This window comes from Phocoena sinus, chromosome 6 (assembly GCF_008692025.1).
Source record: "Phocoena sinus isolate mPhoSin1 chromosome 6, mPhoSin1.pri, whole genome shotgun sequence".
Lineage (NCBI taxonomy): Eukaryota > Metazoa > Chordata > Mammalia > Artiodactyla > Phocoenidae > Phocoena > Phocoena sinus.
Genome location: NC_045768.1, coordinates 49997549 through 50012790, shown reverse-complemented (window position 1 = coordinate 50012790; position 15242 = coordinate 49997549). Strand labels below are relative to the sequence as shown.

At 36.5% G+C, this 15242-nt stretch overlaps 1 protein-coding gene across 5 annotated transcripts in view; it reads left to right on the top strand.

Annotated features, from left to right (window-relative positions):
• The window catches only part of C6H9orf135 (chromosome 6 C9orf135 homolog), a 127948-nt gene that overhangs the window by 6825 nt on the left and 105881 nt on the right, over positions 1–15242 (top strand). The gene's annotated exons all lie outside the window — the stretch shown is intronic.

The window sequence follows — 15242 nt, the reverse complement described above, 5'->3', positions numbered from 1 at the left end:
ATGAACTTTCTTTGTTAAATGTTGAATTATGCCCTAACTTGTAGTGTAGTATTTATAGAGACTGACAGTCTGAGTTTTAGGAAGGAATGCCAAAGAGTAACTCCCCAATTAACATCTTCTGGCTTTAGGCACTTGAATTTCTATGGTAAGTCTGCAAAATCACCATCAGTGTGCAAAAAAGAACAGTGCAAAATGTTGTGTATTGGGTTCATAGGAGGAGAAGGTTAAATACCACCTCTGAGGGATGAGACTCCAAGTAATTGTACTTATTTATTCCACAAATTTTAATGAATGTTACTGTGTTTAAGACATTGTGCTTGCTGCTAGGTATATGGTGGTGAGAAAAACAGACATTATTCTTGCCTTCTTGTAGGACTTACCATCTAATGGAAGAGATACACAATATTCAAGTAAACAGAAAAATGTATAAGGAAAAATTATAATACATGACACAAAAGGTAAAAGCAAGGCACCATGCTAGATGATAACAGTGTGGAGTAAGAGCAGAGCTTTAGACAGTGTGGTCAGGGAAACCTATTCCAGGTGGTGATATTTAAGCTGAGACCTGAAAGATAAGAAGGAACCAGCCCTGTGAAAAGCAGGGGAAGAGCCTCACCACTAGTGGAAACAGTATGTGTGAAGTCCTTAAGAAGAAGAGAGTTTACACAGCATGTCTCAGAAATTGAAAGAAGGCCAAGCTAATAACTTTTACTGACCTGAAAGTGTTTGTGAAGTGATTTCAGATTTAGTATTGCTTTCACCTGGATGTCAGCTATGAGCATGATTGCTTAGTTCCAATTTTTCTTACTTTCTGTATCCTCTTTTTTCTTTTTTGTACCACACTGAACAGCTCACCAAGGACAGCTCATGTCACATGGTTACGTGGTGTCCCTTGGTCAGGTATTTAGTCATGAAGCCCAGTAGCAAACCCAGAACTGTTTCTCAAAAGGCTAATATTTATTAATAGTAGAGGACAGGCTTTTTTCCAAAACCCTAAGAGTGTTGCCATGACATTTAAAAAAATTTTTTTGCTACCACTGGATCTTCTCGGTCATATGGCCCAAAATCAGCTTGCATGGAAGCTCTGGGATCCACTCAAAACTATGAGTTACTCAGTCAATTATTCCAACTAGAACATTTGAATAGACTACATATTGTCTCCTGAATCTAAAGTGGCCCATATGTCTCTCAGTGGTAGAGTGTACAAGATGAAGCAACTTGTCCTTCACGTTGATAGAAATATTGTGACATGCCCCAGACTACTGGACTCTTAGAAGTTTCACTATCATGACAGGCCCCTGAATGTTTTAAGAACTTATCTAGCATCCTCTGTCATGTATGTGTTTTGCCAAGGCATGTAGCATATTTGTTACTACACATGAAGTCAAATACCTAAAAGGAAAAAAGGACTAAAGCTCTCATTATATACTCAAGACTCTTGTATTTTTTCCTTGTAGTATATATTAAATGCAATTAACAGTTGTCTAATTAGTTCAATATCTTTATCATTCTATAGAATGTAACTCCACAAGGGCTAGAACCCTATTTTTCCTGTTCAGTGCTGTGTATCTGTACCTTGCCTTGCATATAATGGGCTCTCAATTAATATGTAAATGTATGGATAGATGAATGAAAGAAAAGAAATGGAAAAAAATAAGAAAGGATAGAATAGCCAACATGTAGCATAGATAAAGAAGCTGTAGAGGAACTCACCTAGGAATTTAGTTAGAGGCTGAATCGTGAGGAAACCTGAGGCCATACTTTGGCAGTTGAAATTTTTCTGAAAGGGTTGCAGGGAGCCATTGAAGGGGTTTATGCTTCTCTGTTGAAATCCACCCATTTTTCAAGGGTGCTCTCCTTACTTTATACTATGTTTAGTTATACATACATACGTAAATTGAGCACATACATGTATCTATACATACACAGTTTTGAGTTTTATCACATAATAAAATGAGGGAATCCATTTCATCTTTGTTTTCCTAGTACCTGGCATATTACCTGAACATAGTAAGCACTTCAGCATTTGTCAAATGAACAAATAAAGGCCCAGTTCAAATGCCACTTCTCTACTTTAATTAAATTACCTCTTAGAATTAACTCATTTACAGGAACAGTTATGCTATCTGACCCCCTTAAAAATCTCAGTGTGCTGTGGACCTGCACTTAGGGTAAAGAGGTCTATGGCATAGGTTTGCATAATTACTCTTATTTAAACAGGTTATTTTATTAAAGAATTTATTTTATTTACACGGTAAGTTATTAAACAGTATTAATTATTTACCAGTATTTTATTTAAACAATACATTTATGTCTTGTTACTTTAAAGTGGTGACAAAACAAGTTTCTTTCAGATTTTACTTTTGCATTATATACAAAGGAACTATTAACTTTTTACTTGTTTTTCAGGGACCGTATATTTTATAGATAGGATTAATGTGGGTTTTTTTGTTTCTGGCCTTTACTTGTACATTTGCCAAGTTTATGAATTGTCATTCGGCACAATCATTCATTTGAAGTGTACATAAAAAAGAAATTTGGCGTAAAGCCACAAATCATTAGTCGATGGATTTTTAACTAAAAAAGAAAGGTGTTTAACTCTAAGAAATTTCAACATACAACCACATTGACAGCAGAGATTTCTATCTAGATTCATACAACAGTCTTACTGAGATGTTTTTGGATTTGTTACATGTAAGTCACTAATCACAAATAAAGCAAAAGTTGATTTTTGTGTGTGTATTATGACAACATATTTTATTTGCAGGTAAGATTTTTAAAAATATTTTTTCATTTTTTTATTGAGATATAATTGATATATAGCACTGTATAAGTTTAAGGTGTACAACATAATGATTTGACCTACATACATCATGAAATGATTACTACAGTAGGTTTAGTGAACATCCATCATCTCAGACAGACACAAAATTAAAGAAATAGAAAAAGAAAGTCTTTTTCCTTTTGATGAGAACACTTTGGATTTACTCTTTTAACAACTTTCATTTATAACATACAGCAGTGTTAATTATCTTTATCAAATTGTACATTACATCCCAAGTACTTATTTATTTTATAATTGGAACTTTGTACTTGTGACTGCCTTCATCTAACCCTCCCTCCCTCCCACCCCTCACCTCTGTTGGCTGCAAATATGATCTCTTTTTTAATGAGTTTGTTTGTTTGTGTTTGAAGTATAATTGACCTGTAACACTATGTTAGTTCCTGGTACACAACATAGTGATTCGATATTTCTCTACATTTTAAAATGATCACCACTAATTGTCATCTGTCACCCTACAAAGATATTATATAACTATTGACTATACTCCCCACATTGTACATTTCATACTCGTGACTCTTTTTTTTTTTTTTAGTTCATGGCAGTTTATTTAATTTAAAAATAAAAACAGAAACAATAAAACAAAACAAAAATCAGTTTCCAATGAAAATACAAACACTTTGGGTGGTTATCCAGCTTTCTTTTTCCCTGTAGGCTATCCTGGGCTCAAACCAATCAAATGAATGAAAACCAATTTTGATTGGAGCCATAAAGCATGTTGCACCAATTAAATTACACCAATATATTATTATAATATGTTTGAAATGCCTTTCAGACCAATAAATAAAAAAGACAAATTCAAATTAAAAAGTCAACTTTTTATTACCAAAAAAAAAAAGAAATTAAAGTCACAACACAGATTAAAAAAAAAAAGTGCAGTCAGGTTTCTCTTTTTTTCCTTCATTTATTTTGTAACTGCAAGTTTGTACTTCTTAATGTCCCTCACTTATTTCCCTCCTCCCCCCACCCTTCTCCCCTCTGGTAAACACCTGTTTGTTCTCTGTATCTATGACATTGATTCTGTTTGTTCATTTGTTTTTTAAATTCCATACGTAAATGAAATCATATGGTATTTGTCTTTCTCTGTCTAACTTATTTCACTTAGCACAATACCTCTAGGGCTATCCATGGTGTCACAAGTGGCAAGATTTCATTCTTTTTTATGGCTGAGTAATATTCCATTGTGAATATATACCACATCTTCTTTATCCATTCATCTATTGTTGGGCACTTGGGTTGCTTCCATATCTTGGCTATTGTAAATAAGGCTGCAATGAACATAGAAGTACATATATCCTTTCTAATTAGTGTTTTTGTTTTCTTTGGATAAATACCCGGGAGTAGAATTGCTGGATTGTATGGTGGTTCTATTTTTAGTTTTTTGAGGGATCTCCATACTGTTCTCCATAGTGGCTGCACCAGTTTACATTCCCACCAACAGTGCATGAGGGTTCCCTGTTTTCCACATCCTCGCCAACACTTATTTGTTGTCTTTTTGATAATAGCCATTCTGACAGGTGTGAGGTAGTATCTCATTGTAGTTTTGATTTGCACTTGGGGTTGGGGCTGGGTCCTGCGTCCTCTGGTGGATGGTGCCAAGTCCCAGGGTGGCTGGAATCTTGGGGGGTCCTATAGCAGCCAGCCTACTGGTTGGTGGGGTTGTGTTCCCACCCAGCTAGCTTCCTGGCCCGCAGTGTCCCAGGACTGGTGCCCACCAGCTAGTGGGCAGGACTAGGTCCCAGCACTAATAAGCTAGAGGGAGGGTTCCAAAATGGCACTTACCAGCACCAGTGTACTTGTGGTGGGATGAGCTCCCTAAAAATGGCTGCTGCCAGCATCCATGTCCCCAGAGTGAGTTTCAGCTGCATTCTTCCTCTCCCAGAGGCTCTCCAAGATCAAGAAGTGGGTCTGACCCAGGCTGCCTTCAAATTACTGCTTATGCCCTTGGTCTTGAAGCATGTGAGATTTGTGTGTGCCCTTTAAGAGTGGAGTATAGGGCTTCCCTGGTGGCGCGGTGGTTGAGAGTCCGCCTGCCGATGCAGGGGACACGGGTTCGTGCCCTGGTCCGGGAAGATCCCACATGCCGCAGAGCAGCTGGGCCGGTGAGCCATGGCCGCTGAGCCTGCGCTTCTGGAGCCTGTGCTCCACAACGGGAGAGGCCACAACAGTGAGAGGCCCGTGTACCGCAAAAAAAAAAAAAGAGTGGAGTCTATTTCTCATAGTCTTCTGGCTCTCCCCAAATCAAGCCTCACCGGCCTTCAAAGCCAAATATTCTGGGGGCTCATCTTACTATGTAGGACCTTGGGTCTGGGGAGCTCCTGATGTAGGGCTTAGACCCCTCACTCCTTGGGGAGAACCTCTGCAATTGTAATTATTCTCACATTTACGGGTTGCTCACCTGGGGGGTCTGGGTCTTGATTATACCATGTCTTTGCCCCTCCTACCCATTTCATGTGGTTCCTTCTTTATATTCTTAGATCTTCTTTATATTCTTGAGAAGATCTTTTCTGATGGTTTTCAGGTCCCTCTCATGGATAATTGCTCGGTAAATAGTTGCAATTTTGGTGTGCCTGTGAGAGGAGATGAGCTCAGGGTCTTCCTACTCCACCATCTTGGTCACTCCCCCAAGATGTTTCATTCTTAACATGGGATCATGCAAAAATCTTGGGCAATAAATTAATAGAGATAATGTTTCTTTGCTGTATAATTTAATAAATAAAAGCAATGATTTAGCAACTGTAGAGTTTTTAACTGAACTAACCATTTATTAGCTATTAATGAGGTATTATAAGAAGGAATGTTAGTTGACTTTTATTCTTAACATGTGTTGAAGTATTTTATTAAAGTTAAAATGCCTCATTGTAAGGAAAATTGTAATGTAGAATTCTGAGGTTCTTATTCCGTTATTCCATTTTAGACTGAATGGCAAAAATTACCATCAGTACATGCAGTATTGTCAGATATTTTAAATTACATTTTGTTTCGTTATTCACTTAAATTCGTTTATTTTATAGGAAGCTAATTCACATGAAATTTATTATAAGATAGACTTACAAGGACATTCTTACCTTTCTATTTTCTCTTTTAGAAAAGCCTACATTTTCACCATGTTTAAATTGCATTATGCAATTGTGATTTCTTAGTGTTATGAAGAATTTAGTGAGGCTTAGCTGTCACATCGTAGACTGGTAAAAATGGCATCATGGAAATGCTGTTAACGTGGTTGTCAAAAGAATGAAAGATAAAAGGAACAGACAGAAAACTAATAACAGTTTAAACAGTTAAAACTGGGTAACAGTTTACTGGAAAAAATTTATAGTTTCTATAGTTTAGTCATAATGAACAGGAATTACAAATTTTGAACATAGTATAACTTTTCAAAAATTTTCCTTCCATTTCTTTTGCCACTTGACAGCAAGGAAATGAATTTTGAATTAAATACATAAGCTGTTGTATTCATGTGTATCTTATATTTTTAATGTAAGATGGAAAGCTGGCTTACAGCCACCTTTTTAATGCATAAAAGCAGTCTTAATGAATGCTAACAAAGTCGTACAGTCTCATGAATATTATTTGCTTGAAAACCTTCCTGTATTTCATAAACTCTAGCCAAAATGACTTTATGTGTTACTTGAGCAAATTTAATCCTGTGCTAATGAATATGTTCTTTATACAAAATTTCAAATAAAATATAAAAAATGTATTTCAGTTAAAATGATTTTATATTTTCCCCCCAATTTTTTGATAAGATTTAATTTTGACCAAGAGCAGGTCTAATCATATTGTACTTCAGGGCCCTCAAAAGTCCACATCCATTTATAACTGTGTCAGAGTGAATTAGGTTTTTCATTGCCATTGATGACATACATTTGAGCCAACAGACCATACTCCAATAATAGAACCAATTAATATAAGCTATCTTTTAATCACTTTTTTCATTGTTAAAATCCTTAGGTAAGTCCATGAAACAGTGCCAACTCAATACCAACATCTAGAAAGGATTGGCTCTTTATTACTGGCTCTAACAGAGCTGACAGTTCTCTTTTATTTCAACTAGAAAAGTGTTTTTTCATAAATTTTTTTTCTTTCAAGAAAAATGAGTGAATCCATTTTAGAAATTTATTTTATACTCTTCTTTAAAACTTAAAGAAATAATTATCTAAGGAGAGTCAGTCTGACTAGTGATAAACCTAAATTATAGAATTTTTTTTTTTTTTTTTTTTGCGGTACGCGGGCCTCTCACTGTTGTGGCCTCTCCCATTGCGGAGCACAGGCTCTGGACGCGCAGGCTCAGCGGCCATGGCTCACGGGCCCAGCCGCTCCGTGGCATGTGGGATCTTCCCGGACCGGGGCACGAACCCGCGTCCCCTGCATCGGCAGGCGGACTCTCAACCACCGCGCCACCAGGGAAGCCCCTAAATTGTAGAATTTTAATGCGATTTTTTAAAATAACTAGAACTATTAAGTAAATACTTTTAACTTGATGCAATAAAAAGAGGTTCACCCTGAGAAAACCATAATTCAAAAAGTGTCATGTATCACAATATTCATTGCAGCACTATTTACAACAGCCAGGACATGGAAGCAACCTGTGTCCATCAACAGATGAATGGATAAAGAAGATGTGGCACATACATACAATGGAATATTACTCAGCCATAAAAAGAAACGAAATTGAGTTATTTGCTGTGAGGTGGATGGACCTAGAGTCTGTCATACAGAGTGAAGTAAGTCAGAGAAAAACAAATACTGTATGTTAACACATATATATGGAATCTAAAAAAAAACAAAACAAAACAATAATGGTTCTGAAGAACCTAGGGGCAGGACAGGAATAAAGACGCAGATGTAGAGATTGGACTTGAAGACATGGGGAGGGGGAAGGGTAAGCTGGGAGGAAGTGAGAGTAGCATGGGCATATATACACTACCAAATGTAAAATAGATAGCTAGTGGGAAGCAGCCGCATATCACAGGGAGATCAGCTAGGTGCTTTGTGACCACCTAGAGGGTTGGGATAGGGAGGGTGGGAGGGAGATGCAAGAGGGAGGAGATATGGGGATGTATGTATATGTATAGCTGATTCACTTTGTTATAAAGCAGAAACTAACACACCATTGTAAAGCAATTATACCCCAATAAAGATGTTTTAAGAAAAAAAAAGGTTCATTTATGGTTAGCAGCATCCATCTTCACACAAAACATTCTATTTAATGAAGTATTTCAGTTGAGCAAACATTTGCTGGGTATCTGCTATATGCATGGCATGTCCATAGAGGTGACAAAGATGACCAAAACTAGACCCTGCTCCCAAGAAACTTCTTTTCTAAAGCAGATTATCCTATTCACCTATAGTCTTGTTTAGTTGCAAATCTACTTTGCATACCAAGACTTTCTTTTCAAATAGTGCAAATGAAAACTTTTGAGTATCCACTGATCGGAAGATCAGAAACTCTCAATCAGTATATGGAGATGTAACCTGTTTAAACAAAATATAATCAGGCTTTTATTTCAGAAATTATATTTGGAAAAATCTAAACTGCTCCCTGATACCTTTTTGACAATGTAAATAAGACTTTTTCAGTTTAAATTATAAACCAGAATTGAAACTCAATGTCATACAATTTAATTCCTTTGTTTTTAAGAGGGAGTTAATTGTATATTATTAGCAGCCAAGTGTAGATTTTAAAATTAAGATGGTTTTTTAAAAATCAGATTTGTCCTTTTGAATTCTAGCATGGGGTTATACAAGCAAGCTGTCAGTTCATTCCTATATATATTTTGACCTTAAGACAAGAACTTACATCACTAGGAAGTAATTTTCTAGCCTAGTATATTTTTAAGCTTTCGAGAACTCACAGAGGAGAAAGTTTCAAAAACAATTTACATTATTTTCGATAGCTATTTGCTAGTAGATATGATATTGGAAACCCATGAATTATCTGGATGGGGAAAACTGGTTTTCTTTAATTCCTAGATTTTTCCCGTTTTCAGCCAGCACTTAGATTGACTCTGCTGCAAGAAAAAGACTGGAACTAAAAAGCTCCATGTTGTATTTTGAGGCATCATTGTTGTGTGTGTGTGTGTGTGTGTGTGTGTGTGTGTGTGCGTGCGTGTGTGTGTGTGTGTGTTTTAAGATCACTCATGTCAGAGAAAAGTTTGTTTCATGACACTGGCCTCCACTCTATGTACTTGAACATAATTAAGTTGAAATGTTAAGGATATTGATAGAAATATTTTAAAGATTCTTTTCAATACTTGCCTTCCTTATTAGGCAGAATTCTTAACATATTTCCTCTTCTCTTGATGGTATTGATTATGCAGGTCATACCTCCAGACCAAGCCTCCTGCTAATCTCCACACAACTTCCAAAGTGATTTTTCTAATACACAAAAATGACCATGTCATTTCTGTGCTTCACAGCTTTCAGCTACTCTTTACCAACCACCAAAGAAAAATCCAGATTTTTGTTTATGATACAAAAGGCTTCCATAATCTGAACCAACCTACTGTTTCTGGACTTAATTCTCAGTGTTAGACTCTGTGCTTGGATTGAAGAGAGAGATGAGAAGTGAATCTTATAACCTTTAAGAGTTCACAGATTGTGAACTGGTGCTGCTACTCAGTAACTGTAATGGTCTGGTTAATGCATAAAGCAGGAGTCACCATGGCATTTCAGAATCCCGGGTGATTATATCCAATGAACAAGTCTGTTTTGGTCATAATAAAGAAGCCTAGAACTGCCCTGGGAAGAGGAGATGGCTGTCAGGTAAATGAGCCTTGAAAAATTGTAGTAATAGCAGGAGAAGGAGGCTCTGCTGATAGTAATACCATTCATATGTCTGCAGGTAAATAATTATAACCCATGTTTTATGCAAAAATACCATCTCTTTTCCCTCTATTTTATGTAGCCCTCAAAACAACTCATTGAGATCTTATCAGTATCCTCAATTCACAGCTAAGGAATCAGATGAAATTACTGTATTCAAGATTAAACAGCAAATTAAGTCAGACTTCCCTCTGTCGCCAAATTATGTGATCACCATGGATAAAACTTCTGGGTTTACTCTCTGATCCAAGATCAAGGAAGTAGAAAGGAATGGGATTCCAGGTTCTTGAGCTGAGCCTTTCCCCTGCCATCATGGAGCAGCCTCATGGAACTATCTGTACTCTTTAGTGTGACTAAACCAAAATAAGGGATCATCACTGTGTTTACCTTGTGCCTGGCACTGTGTTAAATGCTTTACATATATTGCATTTAATCCTTAACAACCCTATAAGGTAACTGCTTTATTTTTCTCCATTGTCTAGATGAGGAAAATAGGGCTTAGAAAATCAGCTTAACCCAAAGGTACATAATGAGTTAGTGGCAGAGCTAGATCTTGAACCCAGATCAGCTTTGTGACAGAGCCCATGTTCTTCTGTTGAGCCTTCCTCTAAGAGAATGGTTAGAAGTTTGGGGGTTTTTTTCTTTTTAAAATCGAGGATAGCTAACTCTAGAATTTTGAATGCCACACACCAGCTTTTTACAGGGTCCTTCCTCTTTTCTCTTTGATTCAAAGCCATACTGATTAAATGAAAGGGTATGATGACAACTTATTTCTTCTTTGATCTTCTCATATCCTCAACCTTATTTCTTAGTGCTCCAGTATTACTAAGCCATTAAAATTGCTAAAAGTCAGATTATTTATTATTGCCTTAGTATAAAAATCCTATAAAATAAGGATTTTATAGTAAAAGAAATGTAGAGTAGAAATAACACCAAGATTAGAATCTGAAAACCTGATTTTCCAGTCTGATTCTGCCCCTTTCTAGCTATGTGTCCTTAGTCCAGCCTTTTCAACTATTTTGAGGTGTCTATTTTCTTAAGTTTAAATTGTCAATAACGTTTCCCCTGTGCCTCCCCTCATAGAACATATGGAATATTAAACCAATCAGTTTAGTCAGTAATTCAGTAAAAACAAAACAACCTCAAACATCTGTATCCTGAATTCTCTCACTTTTAAATTAATTTCTATGAAAACCCTCAGAGTACCATGTGAGAATAGTTGAAGAATTTCATTGATTTATCTCTGGAAAATTAAGCCTAACTGATCTCTCTATTTTGATTTGCAGGTTTTAATTTCAAATAGAAAATAGTTTTTTAAATACTATCAGTGTACCAATCACTTTATGTAAAAAATAGATATTTAAGACATATACTCAGAGGGAAAAGACTCTTGAAAACCTCTTTCCTCCCTTTCAGTTCATGAATTGTAATTATGGCAGTTAAGTAGGTGTGTATTCTTTAGTTATTATGAGATCCCTGATTGCTGGTTTCTCCACCAATGCACATTTTGAGAAAAAGTCATGAATAATATTTTCCTTCTTCAGCCTCCCCACAATTCTTTATTTTCTGATTCTAAATAGTTTTTTTTTTTTTGCTATGGCAGACTGGCTGGAATCACTTTGACCTTGGCCAGAACAAATAGAAGATTAATGAAATAGAGCTAACCCCTAGCTTCCGAATGACAGAGCTAGCTCACCATTCACAACAGTCACCTTTCCTTTAATCCTTTTGCCCCTGAGTCTCAGTTCTTTCCTCCTAACTCTAATGTTCTCCTACTTCTCATGGGCTGGGGGAATTCCTTTGTATGTTGACCTGGAAACCTGGATTTAGTGGTCATTGGTGTGGATGCAGTACCTGTGAGTAATGATGTTGTCATCCAGGGAGAGCAAATGAATGTGAAAGAAAGGAACAGTATCAATAGGACAATGCTGTGCATGGAAGACCTCATTTATTATTACAATTTAAATGTATTGCACCAAGTAATTTTCTTGTTGGTATTTGAAAGGTTTTCATTAGCTAAATATATAATTATACACATAAATAAAGTCTGACATTTACTGCAAAATCAGAAGGCTTAAGATCTTTGAAAAGGAAGGTGGATATACCTGATCTCAGAGTGGAAAGTCTTCCTAAACATGTTACCCAAGTCAGAAGACATAAAGAAACAAGATTGATAGATTTTATATATATATATATATATATATATATATATATATATATATATATATATAAAATCACATTAATCAAGTTTGAAAGACAAAAATAAAATAAGAAAAAGACATATAGTCAATATTCTTAATATATAAATAGCCCATATAGAAATCAGCAAATGATAAGCAAACCAATAACTGTCCAATGAACATGTTATTATTGTTCAAAAGGTAAATCTTTTCAAAAGAAGGAAATGTATTATTATTTAGTTATTACCATTTAAATGTACTTAACTAGCAACATGGAAATGTTAGCAGAAAGTGGGTTAAGATAAGGAGACATTGCAGAGGATTTATTGTTGCAATGGAGTTCAAATTAATGGAGCTAATAGTCTAATTAGAATATACTGTGTGGATTCCACTATCAGTGGCATCAGTTACTCCCTAAGTTAATGATATTATAATAGAAAACCCATAATAAAATAAGCCAAAGGGTAACTGGAGTTGAAGCTATGTGTGCTCTAACTTGTTCTACTTTTAGGGAAGTTCTAGGCACAAGTTTGGGAGAGGTCTAGAACACGTTATAATAGGAAATTACAAGGGAGTAGTATTGAGCTGTCAGCAAAACTTAAGAAACTTCTTGCGAAACTTCTTAGTCCTATTGGCATCAACCTGCCAATGAAGATATGGTTAGTGCAAATAATGTTTTGTGGATTCATATTGCCTCACCTGTTCTACTGAGCAGTCAGCAGTGCTTGGATGAAACTCGTGGATTTGGCAACTATAAAGAGACTTCTGACGTGGTGGCTCTTGTAAACTACCTTGAGATTTTAATATTGATGTCAGTCTGCAGATTGGATTCCTTTCTTTCTTCTCTTCTATTTTACTGGCACCAAAAAGGGCTGTGCCCTCCCAAAGGAGTTTAAAAAGATAGAATAGAGAGCAGAACATATGAGGAAATGTTAAAGCAAACTAGTAGTCAAATAAATGCAATTTTAAATAATAACTCTTCATCAAAAATTTTTTCAAAGTTCTTTTTTTAATGTTAATACTCTGTATTATCAGATACCACTGATTTCTTACCAAGATTCATCCCACCTCAACTTTTTTTTTTTTTTTTTTTTTTTACTGACAGAATCCTTATGTTTACTCTAGGATAGAATCCAGATAGGCTTAAGGTTTAGCTATAAAGTCTTTCTGGTAGTCCCATTCTTCTTATCAGCGACTGGTTTAGGAGAGGGCATGTCACCCATTTCCAGCCAGTGAGACCTGAGGGAAGTTTGCTATTGGGCTCCTGGGAAAGAGTTCCTCTTCCTAGTAAGGAGACACAAGGAGATATGGTCCATTTTTATTTCTGGTTCTGGTCTTGCTGGGATGTTCAGCCCAGAACTGCTTCAACTATCTTGTAATCCTGAGGGCAAAGTAGAGAGAAGAAGAATGATTTTATTGAGCCATTTAATCAAGCAGTACTAAAAACTGCCTCCCTCCCTCCTTCCCTCAATATTTCTTTCCTTCTTTCATTTCTCTTTCTTATTTTCTATGATGCATATATATAGGATAGAAAAATCTTGAGGTTAAAAAAAGAAAATTGCTGCTACTTGAATGATATGTTGCAAATCGACAGAAGTGGGAACTCTATTAGATGATGACATGAATATTAGCAACTGTGATTAATACCAGAGAGGGAATTGGCAATGCAAAGAGAGAAGTAGACATTCGTATTTAGCACATAATTGTTTTCCCTAATGTTCCCTTTGAAAATATTTGTTGACAAATTTAGGTCTCAAATGATTGAAAATGAACATCTGGACTGTGTCACGGTCCCACTTAGAGTCAAATGTGATGGTGATCCTTGTGCAGTGAGAATGAAGGAGAACAGCAGATGGGGATGTCTTGGGAGTTTAGTGGCACCTACCTGGATATAAAACTGAAAATTCCGTCCCTGTCCCTGATGCCGAATGAGAATAATGAGGACAAAGTTTTGAGGATAAAGGAAAGAGAAATTTAGTAATTTGCCAGCAAATGAGGAGGGCAGCAGACTAACATCTTGAAAATTAGTGTCCTACTCTCTGAAAGAGGGTAGGTCTGTTTAAGGAGAAATTTGAGGGTGGGGTTGGCAGGACTACATGACTGAGACCTCTCTGGGCTGGCGCTACTTCTTTTGATATTTCCGTGATTCTTGGCCATTACGGTTGTCTGCTTCCAGTCAAGATGTGCTGACTGTTTTTCTGCTGACTGCTTGGTCCTATGCACCTGTGACTCAAGAAGAGCTATTCAAACAATATAGCACTTATCAGCATAGTTAGCAGAGAGAAACAGCATGTGTACATTATTTGATTTAATGCATAAGTTAAAAGAGAAAGTTAGTTGTTAAATTTTTAACTCTATATTTGGCTATAGATGTTGCTTGTCCTCTTAGTGCAAGAGAACCCAGAAATAAATGGTGTTAAAAAAACTCTCCTCATGGCAAAGTTTGCTTCAGAGCATTTCCTTCCCCTATTCCCTCAGCTTGTAGAAGTTGGAAGTCTGCATTTGAAGTTTGATGTAAACCATATGGCATATTTTGGAGGCTCCTGAGATGTACAACATTGCTCTATATGTTCCTGCCTCCTCACCTTTCTTATGCTGCTCTCTCTGCCTTTATTGCCCTTTCTTCCCCAAATGGTACCTGGCTCTAGGTTAAGAAATACTACCATTAGCAGTTATCTATAAATTCTAGCCTTAGACAGAAGACAAAAATCTTTATATTCCTCTCCAAAATATACAAGCCCTACCTATCTAATCTGAGAAGCAGACTGTGCATGATCATTGTATTGACAGTGTTACTTGTAAGCTCAGACTGATGGAAAGACCAGATACACGCTCCTTGGGTAGATCAAGCAGGGTTTAATTATCTAAAGTAAATATAAAAGGAAATCAGCACAATCATGATACACATTGCAGAGGTCAGCAACATATTTCAGGACAGATGGGGGTTCCTGCTTCTGAAATCCTCACCACTGGGTGCATAGTTACACATAATAACATCTGAATAAGAGTAATATTATTCTTAGTAGTCTTTCACTTTGCATTTAGACTTAAGTACACAGGACTGGATCAGTTCTCTAAGTAGACTGCCTGGATATGTGCTGGGGACCACTTCTTTGGAGCCAGGAGCACCTCTTTAAACTCAGATTTATACTGCGGAAATTAATGAAGACTAACCAAATTAAAGCAAGCAGAGGCTATTTATTCAGAGCTTGCTATAGTAAGGGAGTCAGCCACTGTCACTTGTGTTTTAGCAGAGACTCAAAGGCAGGCAGAGGAGGGGAAAAAAGAGAAGGTTTCATGTATGCCCTGATTGGAAACTGTTGGCATGAGGAAGCTGTAGGCAGGCTGGGGACAAATATTAGTAAAGCTGTCAGTTATTAATCAAGTCCTGG